Source organism: Vanessa tameamea, chromosome 4 (assembly GCF_037043105.1).
Source record: "Vanessa tameamea isolate UH-Manoa-2023 chromosome 4, ilVanTame1 primary haplotype, whole genome shotgun sequence".
Lineage (NCBI taxonomy): Eukaryota > Metazoa > Arthropoda > Insecta > Lepidoptera > Nymphalidae > Vanessa > Vanessa tameamea.
In genome coordinates this window covers 8115445-8128840 of record NC_087312.1, presented here as the reverse complement: position 1 = coordinate 8128840, position 13396 = coordinate 8115445, and the positions used below count along the sequence as shown (strand labels likewise).

Sequence of the window (13396 nt, the reverse complement as noted above, 5' to 3'; positions counted from 1 at the left end):
TTATAAAAGTTTCCTATCCTGTAAAATTATATAATGTTCATCGGGATCAAGCCCTACTTGCACGCGACTAGGCGTTGTGGCTTTCCACATTCATAATATGAGTACTTTATTATACCAGTCACAGTAAAAACAAAGATATTTACGGTTTAATTTTTTGGATTCAATCGAACATATATTCTTAGAAATATTGTTCATTTTGTCAATATAGTCGGTAAACAAGAAAGGGCATTGTGCCGGATGCTAGTTAGACAAACATTAACAAGCCTTTAACATATATACCAAAGCCGCACGGTGTGCCAGGTTTATAGATCCTCAAAATGTCAACAGTAAAGGACAACAGTGTATGTGCATATTTTTAATAAGAGAATAGAGTAACTTGAGACTGAGTACTTTCAAACGGCAAATAAGAAATACCATTTTAAAAATTTAAGACGAATAAAAATTTTCTTTCATACTTTGCATTTACAATTAAAATGTACATACGAGGAGTGCGAGAGAAACATAAGCGGTAGGGCGTGTTGGCGTGGCGAAGATCTGGGGCGTGCGTTATGATGTATTGCGAGTAGCAATGAATACGGGTGAAAAAGTAGCTTGGTGCAAAACGTAGTAACTTTATTATAACATGTTTGTTTTGTAAATGAACGGAAAAAATATCCGAGTATTTTTATATCAGATATCTAAATTTTATCCAGTAAAGATAAATAAACTCGTTTATAGATTTTTTTATTATTCTGTAACAAACTTCATCATGCAATCATCGAACAACTTCATGGGATTTTTATGATGGCCCAAAAATGTTAATGCCAACCAGAGAATACAAATCAAAACAATAATTTCAACAATATAAGTTAAGCCGTCCGTACTTTATTTAATAGTAAAAAATTTAGAATTTAGTAAATAAGAAAAAATAATTAAAATCAATATTTCGTGTCTTTTCTTGGAACCAATCCTGGTCGTATAAAAAAGACGTAAGTAAATAATACATAAAAATGTATTATCATCTGAATTTACCCAATATGTTAAATTTCAACTGCATAGAATAAGGGAAAATTATTCTAATTCAGCTTGCAACATAATTGAACGAAATAATCAAACAAATCCAATAAAAGCTTGCAAAAAGGTTACTTGTAAAAAAACCAAACAATATCTCCAATTTTATTCTTGGCAAATCATTATGCTTATCTATACAGATAATTATTTTGATTTGGATTAGCTGGATAGTACAAATAATTAGACGCTAAATGTTTGGTTGTCGTTAAAGTATAATAAAAGTGTCTAAAATTAACATTGCTTTATATAATTTAAGTTGCTTGTCAAGTAATCAAGCCCTTTGTAAAATTATATTGGAATTATAAGGGATATGATGAAACATCCACACTGTATAAACTACTGAGTTTCTCCGTATAATCTCATCATTATGTCGAAGGCTTAAGGTGAAATTCAAGCTTGCATTTGTAGCGAGGCAGATGTATAGAATTATCCTTTATGAGAGAATACGACACATTACCTAAACTAATAATCTTAAGAATTTCTTAAACAAAACTGTTTTATTCGATAAACCTTACATCTTTCACGGTGAATTTGAATTCGGGAAGATTCCTATATAATAATTTCCTTAAGAAAATATTGCATATTTATTTGAATAGCTAAGAGCAAACATTCACAGCAGATTTCGAATTATTCTCGAAGTTTCTAGAAACTTTTCAGTTGCATTAGCATTTTCAGGTGACATATCTTTACATTATATTCGCTAGTAATGTTCTCTGGCGTCATCTGTGCGCAACTGTAAAATATGAGCGCGCGAAAATATGTTAGCTATGCATCTTAAAGAGAATTCGCTTTGTTAACGTAAAAGTTTTAAACGTTTGAACCTGTTCAGTATTGGAACTGAAATATTCAATGTAAAATTTTTGCACGTTGGACTTTTTCAAGTGTGTGCGTGGGCGAACAAAGCACACACTTCTAAAAGTGAAATAACTTATCCCATCAAAAACATAAATGTAAAAATGAGAGCCAAGTCCAATATCATGATATATACCTTGGTTGTTGACTTCAACGACAAAAGAAGTGAGATCTAAATGGGTGGCAAGTTCAATGGTCCGTCCTAAAATTTATTTATAGCTACATAAAATATAATTTCTTCTTACAACTTAAGATAATATATTGTAGCCTAAGGTCTGTCTTGGCTAGTTCTCATATACGAATTATATTATAGATATCGCAAGTTATAAGCCTGTTACAAAATACTACAGTCTCACGATACCTATTTTTTTGTTCTATATTAGTATACTCAAACAAAGAATATGCAATCGAATATACTAAGCAGCTTCCATCGGAAGGCATTGGAATAATTCGTATGAGCGCGGTACCCGATGCTCAGGCATAGCGTCGCGCGCCGTGTACCGAAATGCCTATTATTATATTTTTTAAAGTATAATGATTTTACACCATTGATATGCGCTAAATGCCAGTTAATAACGTAATAAATACGAAAGTCGACTATACTCATAAGTACTAAAACGGAAAAAGGGTGGTATTCAAGGCGTTATATATTCACGTGAAGACCTTAAAATCCACATTAAGACCGGCTGTCTTAAGTTTTGATAGCTGGTTCTTACATCATTTTTTTTACAATTATTACAGGAACTAAGTATATAAGTGTACCTAATAGACCCAATAAAATGAAAAATTATAATAAAATGATAAAAATTTATCAGTTTCAGATTCTTTTATTGGCCTAATTATCTACCTACATGCCAAATTTGAACTTTCTAGGTCACCTGGAAGTAGGTTATAGTTTTGATCTATACGTCAGTCAGTGATAAAAATGACGATTTTTAGACGTTAATATCTAAATAACCGTTTGAGATGCGTTTATGAAAGACATATGTATCTCGCGAGTCTTAATATATGAGCCAAATTTGACACGGTTATGTCAAATAGTTTTTGAGTTATGAGGAGGTCAAAAGTGGCTCCAAATGGTTCGTGTAATATTACACACGGTGCTGCTCGCCAGTTCTGTTACTTGAACTTGGCTGACACGCTACCGCGTGTCTAGATATATTGGAAAAAGTACTTACACTAATCTAACTATTATATACTATTATATACAAAAACATCGTCTTTGTATGTTTATAAAGGTTGAATGCATTTGTAAAGAAGGAAAAAAGTGGATATAACTCAAGCGTTTTTCCTTTCCCATTGATTTTTGAGATAATCTTCGGTTCATAATAGACGATTTCCATTGTCATGGGTTTGCTAACAATGGTGAGACTGATGGAAAGAGCGGAAAAATGAATATTTTCATAGGATATATATTTATATTATATGACATTTCAAATATGAATATTACTTTAGAGATATCACGTTTTTGAAACTATTTTCAATACTACCTGTATTTGATATATAGTAAATTGTAACCGTTTGAATTGTTTAAATTTTTCTTTATCAGTATAATGTAATGTGTTAAATATTGTTTAATTTTGTGGCAATATTGTATACAGAAGAAAGCGGTTTTTTTTAATTATTCAAATTAGGTTGCACCGCCATTTAGTTTCATTAATGTCTCTCTTGAGCGTACGGAGCGATAAGGTTTATCAAATTGTAAGTATATACTGAAAATAAGCAAAAATAAAATTTTTTAAGTTCTTATTAATTTGGTAGTTATTGTATATAATTTTATTTTCAAATTAATATTCAATATTCATTATTATAAGAAAAAAAAACATGTTTACGCAAACCGAGCTTACTTTTAATTTCCCACAAAATGATCACACAAATTAGCACAGTTTTTTTTTCACTAAACAATTCGGATATGTCACGAATTTATAGGCAACAAACTCGCGGTGAAAAGTTGCGGTACAAGGAGATTCGGCACGCGTAACCACGATGCAGGCCGACGTGTCACTGGCCGCCCGCCGCCGCGCACGCCCCGCCCGCCCGCCTTCACGCGCAATGACGCCTGACGCACCGAAACTAAGCCTACACTATCATTTCCTTTCTTAATGGAATACAGCCAAAAAATAATAACCGAACACCCGAGCTACACCAAATGCTGCTGCGTCAACAAACATTAATGTAGTACCCGCCTGCACCAGTTTCAGCGCTCCCGTCTTTTAACGAAATGTGTGCGTACTCAGAATATTCACTGGGGTATACAGTTTTAAAGAATCGCCACAAAGCTACTTCGGCAAAAATTAAAATGTCCTCGACAGACCTTTTCATTTTGTTTTCGTAAAGAATCAAATGGAACTTTTTTAATTGCCTTTAAAAGAGATATTTTTTATATTTGTATATTATCATTTTCTACAGACGGTAAGTAGTATTCCTAAAGACCTAAAGATGAGTTGAGTACACTTTTTCTATTGTCAATTACATTTACATATTTTTTAAATCAATTTGACATTTCTATTCTTAGCTAATCATAGATTCTAAGATGTCATGTCCTCTGGGATCGCTAACCTATTTGCAAAAGCTACTGTTATAACAATACCCGTATTCTTGGCAGAGTAAGCATTATTTTTACAGTGAAATATTACTGTTAGACGATCTTTGATGAGTGGATGGTATTTATGCAACCAGTACAGGGTTAACTTACGAATACATTGGACTTCTTAGTTCAAACATCAAAACTACATTTTGTAGCTGTCACGTTCAGTTGTTGCTATGGAACTGGTTTAACTACTTTTGAAGTGAAAACACCTTTAGTCGCATTGGGCACTTTTTAATAGGGGAAAATCTTATGGGTTCGCGCCACCGACATGCACATGACTGGCGCATGCGCAGCGGCCGTGAGCTGTGTGCATAAGACGCTTTTTGGTAAATTAGGTATGTTCGCGTCAACGAGATGCTTTATAGCAGTATATCTTTAGCTATACAGCTGACGCATTGTGCAACATTAGTGTTGTGTATATCTTATATTTTTGTTTAATTATTTGAATTTTTAATTTAAACATTGTGAAATATCAAATTTTAACTATAATAGTTCTAAGTTTTCACTTCTCTTAGCAGTCCCTATAACTGCCAACATATTTTTTTTATATTGTAATCATTCCTAAGGAACTATATTTAGAGTAGATTGGACTTTACATCAAGGATTAATCGCTAATAGCCGGAAGGTCTGATGTTGTGTAAAGTAACATTCTGTATATGTCTCACTGGTAGCACATCAAACAAGACAAAAGCTTCCACTAATTTTGAGAAGGGTTGAAACATATTGCACCACGCTTCTCCAATGCGTGTTGGTGGATAATACGTGCAGACTCAATTCTATCGTAACACGTAATGATGATATATATATTCAATATAAATGATTAAACATTTTTACTTTACCTAAATAATATGCTTTTTGTTTTATATCTGTTGCAATCAGAACATTTTCTGGACTCGTCGTAATTATTAGGGCCGGTCTGGGAGCAAAATTTATTTATTTTATGAAAATGCTAGTTGCAGCCGGATATTAAGTCGCGTTATTAGTTTCAAACCTCCCCGGAGATCCGCGACTGCTATCACACTGAAGCTGCGTAGTTTTGTTGCTAATGGACAAACTTTAATATTTGTATAATAATTCCAAACAAATGTCACTCATTTTGCATGATTTAATCAATCGATTAATACTTGAAGTTCACAGAGTAATTAACATAAAATACTTAAGTATTTAGTCGATATGGCCCAGTGGTTAGAACGCGTGCGTCTTAACCGATGATTTCTGGTTCAAACCTAGGCAAGCACCACTGAATTTCATGTGCTTAATTTGTGTTTATAATTCATCTCGTGCTCGGCGGTGAAGAAAAACATCGTGAGGAAACCTGCATGTGTCTAATTTCAACGAAATTCTGCCACATGTGTATTCCACCAACCCGCATTGGAGCAGCGTGGTAGAATAGAGAGGAGGCCTTAGCCCAGCATTGGGCAATTTACAGGCTGCTAATGTAAATGTAATGTAATGCAACTTAAGTATATACAAATTAAGAATAGCTACTATACCATGACCGCGTGGTGGCAAGAATGCTAGCAGTATTATTCATTTAACTATAATCTTAGATTCCTCATATACATATATTGTAAACCTATATTTCATCCGTCAAGACAAGCTGGCTTTAGATTTAATAAAATTAACGTTAAACTTTCTCAAACTTTTCTCAAAAATAACATAATAATGTTATTATTTTATTTATTTTATTTAAGAAGAAAAAATCTATGAAGAATCTTGATAAGACAATAATCGATCAGTTAAAATTTATTAAAGCACACGTTTTATTAGAAAACAGGTTCCATGCATAATATATTTATCTGTTAAACATTATAAAGGTAAATTTATTCTGCCATATTGCGAGCATGACAAAACATAAATATAAAAGATAATTCCGTGTTGGCTCTGGTGCGAACGGCATTATAACTATGACTTTATGTTTCCACGTTATGTTGACACCCACGTCGCCTTAACGAGATATCAGTGCGATCGCGAAAAACAAAAGGGTTGCGCAAAGTGTGTTTCCTAGAAAGAACAATTCTATACATATCATAAAATTGGAGTGTCTGTTTGTAATATTAAAATAAGCGCGTTTTACTAAATGCATATGTATGTATACATGGTACGTATACCTAAATAACATTTTTTACAATTTTTGTCTGTCTGTCTGTTTGTTCCGGCTAATCTCTGGAACGGCTGGACCGATTTTGACGGGACTTTCACTGGCAGATAGCTGATGTAATAAAGAGTAACTTAGGCTTACTTTTATTTTAGAATTTTATGTAAAATAATAATAAAGTCACGCTTTTTTATTAAATTCAAACGCGCACGAAGTCGCGGGCACGTCTAGTACAAAATAAATTTGTGAATAGAACTGTACAATCTTCGATAATTCATCTTCTATTTCTGCTTTAAACTATAGCTTATCAGATGTCGATTCGTAAAATATCAAGTTCGACGTCGATTTGTATGATTAGAGGAGAATAGAGCATACGCCACGCGGGATATTTTATGTTTGATGTTGAATTACGAACACAGAGCGAAAATGAAGCGTCCATTAACTCGAAGTAAACATTAAAATCAAAATATCAAACCTATCATGTTACATACAACAATAATATACAATTAAATCTATGTAACTACGTGAAAACAAACGAAGACTACACTCACCTACGCAAACATGTAATGAATAATATGATTTATTTAATATCTTGAACTTTAAATACATTTAGCAAACGTAAGATAATTTGAGGAATATTTTAAATTTATGTAATCATGTTGTATAGTATATATACACTAAAATTAAAGTGTCATTTAAACTAATAAATTCGATCGTTTTGCTAGAATTCTCAACATCAATCTTCGTTTTATCGTTCGTTATTTTTTTCTAACTGCAATCTCGCAATATCAAGTACAAATTGACTAATTTTACTTTATTATTTTTTTCTGTTTTAATAAGAGACTTGCTTAAATTGTAGACGGCAGTTATCAGGGTCACATTTTGGACAGTAAATGATGTCAGTGAGTTAGTAGGATTTTTTTGTTTCTGTGTTTAGCACCTTACAACCTAATGGTTTGATTCGCGATCACGAACGAGTTTGATGTCCACCCAACCCTTTTTTGGGGACGTTGGCCGTTCTCAAACGAGACTAGCTAACTGTGCAGGGCAGATTAGTGCAGTTCAAAGTTCTCACTCTTTATTTCAATATTCTCATAATCTGATAGGAACACAATGCGATACGACTGGAAAGAAATCCGGGGCAGAATCAACGGATTTACGTGTTTTGATCAACTTATAGACTCTGAGCTGCTAATGCTAATTTCTCTACAGAAAATCCCATCTCTCCTTATATAATGTCTCGGCCTGGGGTTCGAGATATGCTGATTTATAAGCTAGTCACTAAACCGTAATGGTAACAATAGACGAGTGATAAACCTATACATTATCGTTGGCCTTAACCGCGATTCTAAATAGCTTTCAATTGAATGTACTCCATGTTTCCTCTGCATGTTATACGGCCGATAGCCGTGAATAGGCCCGGCCATTTTGGAATTACTGAATATGCCTGACAGTAGCAAGCGAGACAGTTATTAAAATCGATTGTTCGTTTAACTCTGTACATACATAAGAATATTATAAAAAAACATATGTACTTAAGGATATGCTTAACTTTAATGCTAAGATAAATCCGAAGCAACACTCCATTAATCAAATAAACTGAACATCAAGTTTATTTTTCTAAAGAAACTACAGTACACGATTGTTCGAAAGATAAACGAGAAAACGGGTCATTTGTTTTATTATAATAAATAAAATATATATATTTAAGTGACTTGACGAATGTAAGTCAATCAACGAGCTGTGGAGATTATGCTTGAAGTTCTTTAGAAAACAAAATTCGAAATGAAAATATCCGTAATAGAACCCAAACGACTGACATATGAGGCGACATGGCCCAGTGGTTAGAACGCGTACATCTTTACCGATGATTGCGGGTTCAAACCCAGACAAGCACCACTGAAAGTACATGTGCTTAATTTGTGTTTATAATTCATCTCGTGCTCGGCGGTAAAGGAAAACATCACGAGGAAACCTGCATGTGTCTAATTTCAATGAAATTCTGCCACATGTCAATCCACCAACCCGCATTGGAGCAGCGTGGTGGAATTTGCCTAATCTTCTCCTCAAAGGGAGAGGAGGCCTTAGCCCAGCAGTGGGAAACTTACAGGCTGTACATGCTGACTGACATAGCGACGGATTGGCGAAGTGGCATCGGGCCGGTTACATTGATTGAAGTGCCGATAATCGTGAGAGAACAGTTTACAAAAAGCCTTATACGGGAACCGGTTTTAACAAGTTGGCAACAATCATGAACATTGATTCCATGAATGAAGAAGGAAAAGGTTCTCTATGAAAAAAACATTCATGAAATATAAGGAAAGACAATCAATGATGATCTTAAATTCAAAACCTAAATTAATGGGTATATCGAAAAATCATACAAACAATTTAAATATATTTCAAGTATAACGTTAAATTACATTATATAAAATGAAATCGGATGGGCATTCTCCTAGAAAATGTTTGTAGAAATATACCGTTGACAGTGCGAAAATTACTGACATAGCATGCACTAAATTTTTATTGCTTCATTCACATTCCGCATAAAGTTAAATTCAACCGAAAACAGCAATGATGATAATAAAATGTGATTTATTGTGCGTTCTATTCATTAATATACTTTTGAATATATTGAAATGTATTTATAAAATAGCCGCTTATGTATAAATTCAAAAACTATATACAACAAGAGATTAATAAATTTTCAGTGTATTTCCTAATACAAACGCAATACATTCGTTTATTAAATGAATACTTTTCGTCTGTTACATATTAATAATTTCAACATTCACATTTCTTTTTTTAATCTGATTTATGTGTATGGACTACATTTTTTTTTTAATAGAATGGACTATGAAAACATTTACATGTTCTGATATAAATATAAAACCTTATTCAAAGTTTACACCTTAGTTTTAAATCTGCCACTATTTTTTTACAATGTGTTGTTATGCACAAGAAAAAGGTACCAGAAGTAGTTTAAAACTCATGATTGTTTAAAAGTTTACCTATCTAAGTTTACTTATCAAGGACCGTAACAAATTGGTCAAATTATTCAAAATTAAGACTCGTGTGCTCGCGCATGAGAGTTTTTGATAAGTTTGAGAGAAACAAAACGGCTTCATTGTATCTTTATTTATTTTTTTGATAAAATACAATATTATGTAATAATTCTATATTATTTCAAAAAAAACTTTTATAGCCCTGTTTTATCGGGACCTTTGTTATCGTGGGGACATAATTAATTATTTGTAGCAAAACATATAATAACCTTTATGTAATATGTACCCCAAAGGGTATAACGAACTATCTTATGTTAAAAACATACAACGATATACGTATGTACCAAAACCTGTCGAAATTAAAATCTTTTAAAAATATTATAATTTAAATATCATACGAAATATTTTTTTAAGCACATGTTAACAAATTCCGAATAATTTTAACGTTACCAATAAATATTTTTTTTGCTACGGAATTAATTTGCTTACTGAATAGAAGATTCAATATTGAAAACAAAATATTGTATTTTATTAACTTACCTATTTTTATAATTTGTCGGAAACGAATGGCTACTGAGTTTTTCGACCCTTCTCTGTATAATGTAAATTCTGAACCGGTGGTAGCTTTAAATTTTATATTGTAGTCTTGTAAAATGGTAATCCAAGAGTTATACCGGAATTTTATTAAAAAGAATCTTACACGTACTGGATAATAATAATCCATACAAAAAACAATATAGGCGATCAGTTAAACCCTACAAAACAAATAAATTAAACCCTATCGAATTTACGCTATTAACTTGAGTTATTTTCAAACACTTTCATTTAACCAGTATTCGGTGTAAGTAACATAAAAGCCTGCCCCAGTGTAAATAGCGGTCCATTAGACCCAACCATCGCCTGTCGGCGCTGAACGTTTCCTCTACGAACGTGAAAACAATGCGCTTTACGCTTTTTGCTGCGCCGGACACTCCTTGACTTCAACAGTAGAATGATACACAACGATAGACTACCAGCCTAGATGTACTATTTGAACGTTACAAACAATAGAGTTTTCTATTCAACACTCGCGATGCAATCACGATCATTAACAAAGAAATTATTATGAGTATGCATGTTCGATACAAAGAACAAAACGCTTCGATCGATTTAAAAACGCTTCCCTCCGAAGCGAAGCAGACGTCCTTATTTCTTGCCATTATGAAGTTTTAATTAGACTAATTATATTCTCGAAGTTTTTGCATGTGCGCGAATATTTTGACTTTTATTAATATTGAATGAAACATCGGAAGACAAAAACTGAAAAACAATGGAAGATAAATTGTTCGATGCGTATATTGTATTAAAAAAAAACATTTAGGTTGCATTACATATTTATATATTTAAAATGTATGTATTATACAAACCATATAAGTAAATAATTATATTGGGACGTGTTACTCGGCTACATCAAATAAATCTTGCTGTTTTAATTTTTAATAATTTACATATGTTTCAATAATAATAATTGCTTGTATTTGATTGGTTCATTCCAAATTAAATTAATCGGTTTAGGCCTAATTTAATTATAAAATATTTCATCGTGATTATGGTATATTGTTTCACATTTCAGCATAAATTATTGATTTAACCAATCCACTCATCTTGAATGGAATTTCTAACATACCGTTTGAATATTTTAAATATCAATATTCATGAACACAATATTCGTATTTCATAAACGAAAAAATGTATTTATTAATATACTATAAAAGTATCAAATAAACTAATTATTACTAAAAACTACAAATCGTGACTGAATTTTAGTTTTCGTTAAGTTTATAATTTTGTATGTGTTCTATCTGTGTTCACGAATCACTTTTTTGCTTATGAACCGATTATTTTTCGCGCTGGAATCAGTATCACGCCAAGGCACTGGATAGTGTTAAGTTTTTATTTGAAGCCGTTCAACAATTTCATAAGTCGTTTTTTAAATTTTTAAATAGAATTATTAAAATGAACCTGAAATGTTGAAATACTTTTAATTATTCCGTCTTTTTCCTAATTACCATAATCGTTTTTATATTTTTAAATAAAACACGATGATACGAACAAAACTTAATTTTAATTTTTAAATTTGAAATCTGGCGAGTTTAATTTAAACATTGTGGCCGCACCGCCGGCCTTTCGGTCGTTTTATACTGTCGCGTATTCCGCGTATATAGATAGGGAAGCGGTTACGTTTTAATTCGTTTTTAAATACTAACAGGTAAAAAGTGGGCCAAAAACGTTTAGTAATAAAATGTTTCATCTTCACCACCTCGATGTTTAAAAAATCCACAACAGCGCGTCCTTTAAGCCATTTTCTGCCTCGCACAACTAACCTGTGGAACAAGCTTTGGCCGGCGGTTCGATACGACTTGGGAACCATCAAGGAAACAACCTACTCATTTCATAAAGGTCGAAAACGTACTGCAAACATCCCGGTGCTGCAGATGTCCATGGACGGTGGTAATTACTTTTCTTCAGGTGACCCTCATGCTCGTTTGCCACAATATTCCATAAAAATATCCTGGCTGATTTCGAAATCAGGGTTTACCCTCTAAGTACCCTTTAGGGTTGCTATTCTTAAAGGGTACTAACCCATTTCGCAGAACGTAATTATAGTGCATAATTTCATTTCCATTGGTCAATGGGTCAGCGTGTCCGACACAACCGAAATTATCTTCAGGTGTATTACCAAAAACCAATTACGAGACTCCGGGCAGCTGGTGAGAATTTCTCAACAGAAATAACTACTAATTTTTAATGCCCTGACCCCGGGAGCGGCTTATAAGCTAGCTACTGGGCATTCGATAGCTAATTATATTTTTCAGAGTAACCTTATATTATTTCAAAAGTGGGATGTCTGTCTGTGATCTCGTTGAAATGAGAAATTTTATAACCGTAATAAACACATGTCTTGGAAGTAGAAAAGAATGAGAGAATAATGAAAATGCTGTGTTGCGTTTCTTGACTTATATTGTTTGATTTCCATTGTAATCGAAATTTATCTGTGATACGATCTCTAACAATAATCTTACCTTGAACGTTATGTAGTAACCGTTTGTAGTGCAGACTTATTCAAAATAATTTCTGCTTACCTGTAACAAACGATACAATTATATATATAAATTTTGATGTTTTAAACATAAAGTAATTAGTGTCATTTGTAAATAATTAAGTTTGATATATTATAATAAGCTCTTTCCGAATATGCATAATAAAAAAAGATAATGAATGTAATATTTTGTATATTTTTATATATGTATAAATAGTAGCATTATGTTATTCCGATATTATGTTCTATTTTTATATACTCAATGTTTCTTGTCTGAAACCCACGAGGCTCGCAAGAAATCTTTTACATTATTTGCATTGTAAAATAACGACATCTGTGGTACATAATAGAATATATTATTCTTAATACTCCAAACGTTTATCATGATACAATAAAGTAGTAGACCAGCGTTATAATTTAAGAGGTACCCAGAGGTAATTTTAAATTAAAATATTCTAATTAATTATATATAAATTAACTGTCAAATATAGTATTAATAATGTCATCCTGAGCAATTTTGACCACTTGAGACTAGCCAACATATAATAGTGCACTAGTGTGTGTGCAAACACAGGTCCACTCCCTACTCCCGCTCTCTCATAACCCGATGCAACGGCAACCGGAAAGAGTTCAGGCGCGGAACCAAGCTGACGTGTTTCGAGGCACGGGAATGAACACACCCAACTTCCAGACTTCGGAGTGCTACGGAGAAATTTTTGACT

General features: G+C 32.7%; 1 protein-coding gene across 7 annotated transcripts in view; it reads right to left on the bottom strand.

The window, feature by feature from the left end:
- LOC113394476 (neural-cadherin) overlaps positions 1–13396 on the bottom strand; it is a 305699-nt gene that overhangs the window by 172837 nt on the left and 119466 nt on the right. For 2 of the 7 annotated variants that reach the window (XM_064220571.1, XM_026631799.2), the window contains exon 1: positions 3750–3892. The exons of the other annotated variants lie outside the window; for them this stretch is intronic. The gene's annotated coding sequence lies outside the window, so the exon portion shown is untranslated. Of the gene's footprint in view, positions 1–3749; positions 3893–13396 lie in introns of those variants that run through there. 7 annotated transcript variants of the gene reach the window in all.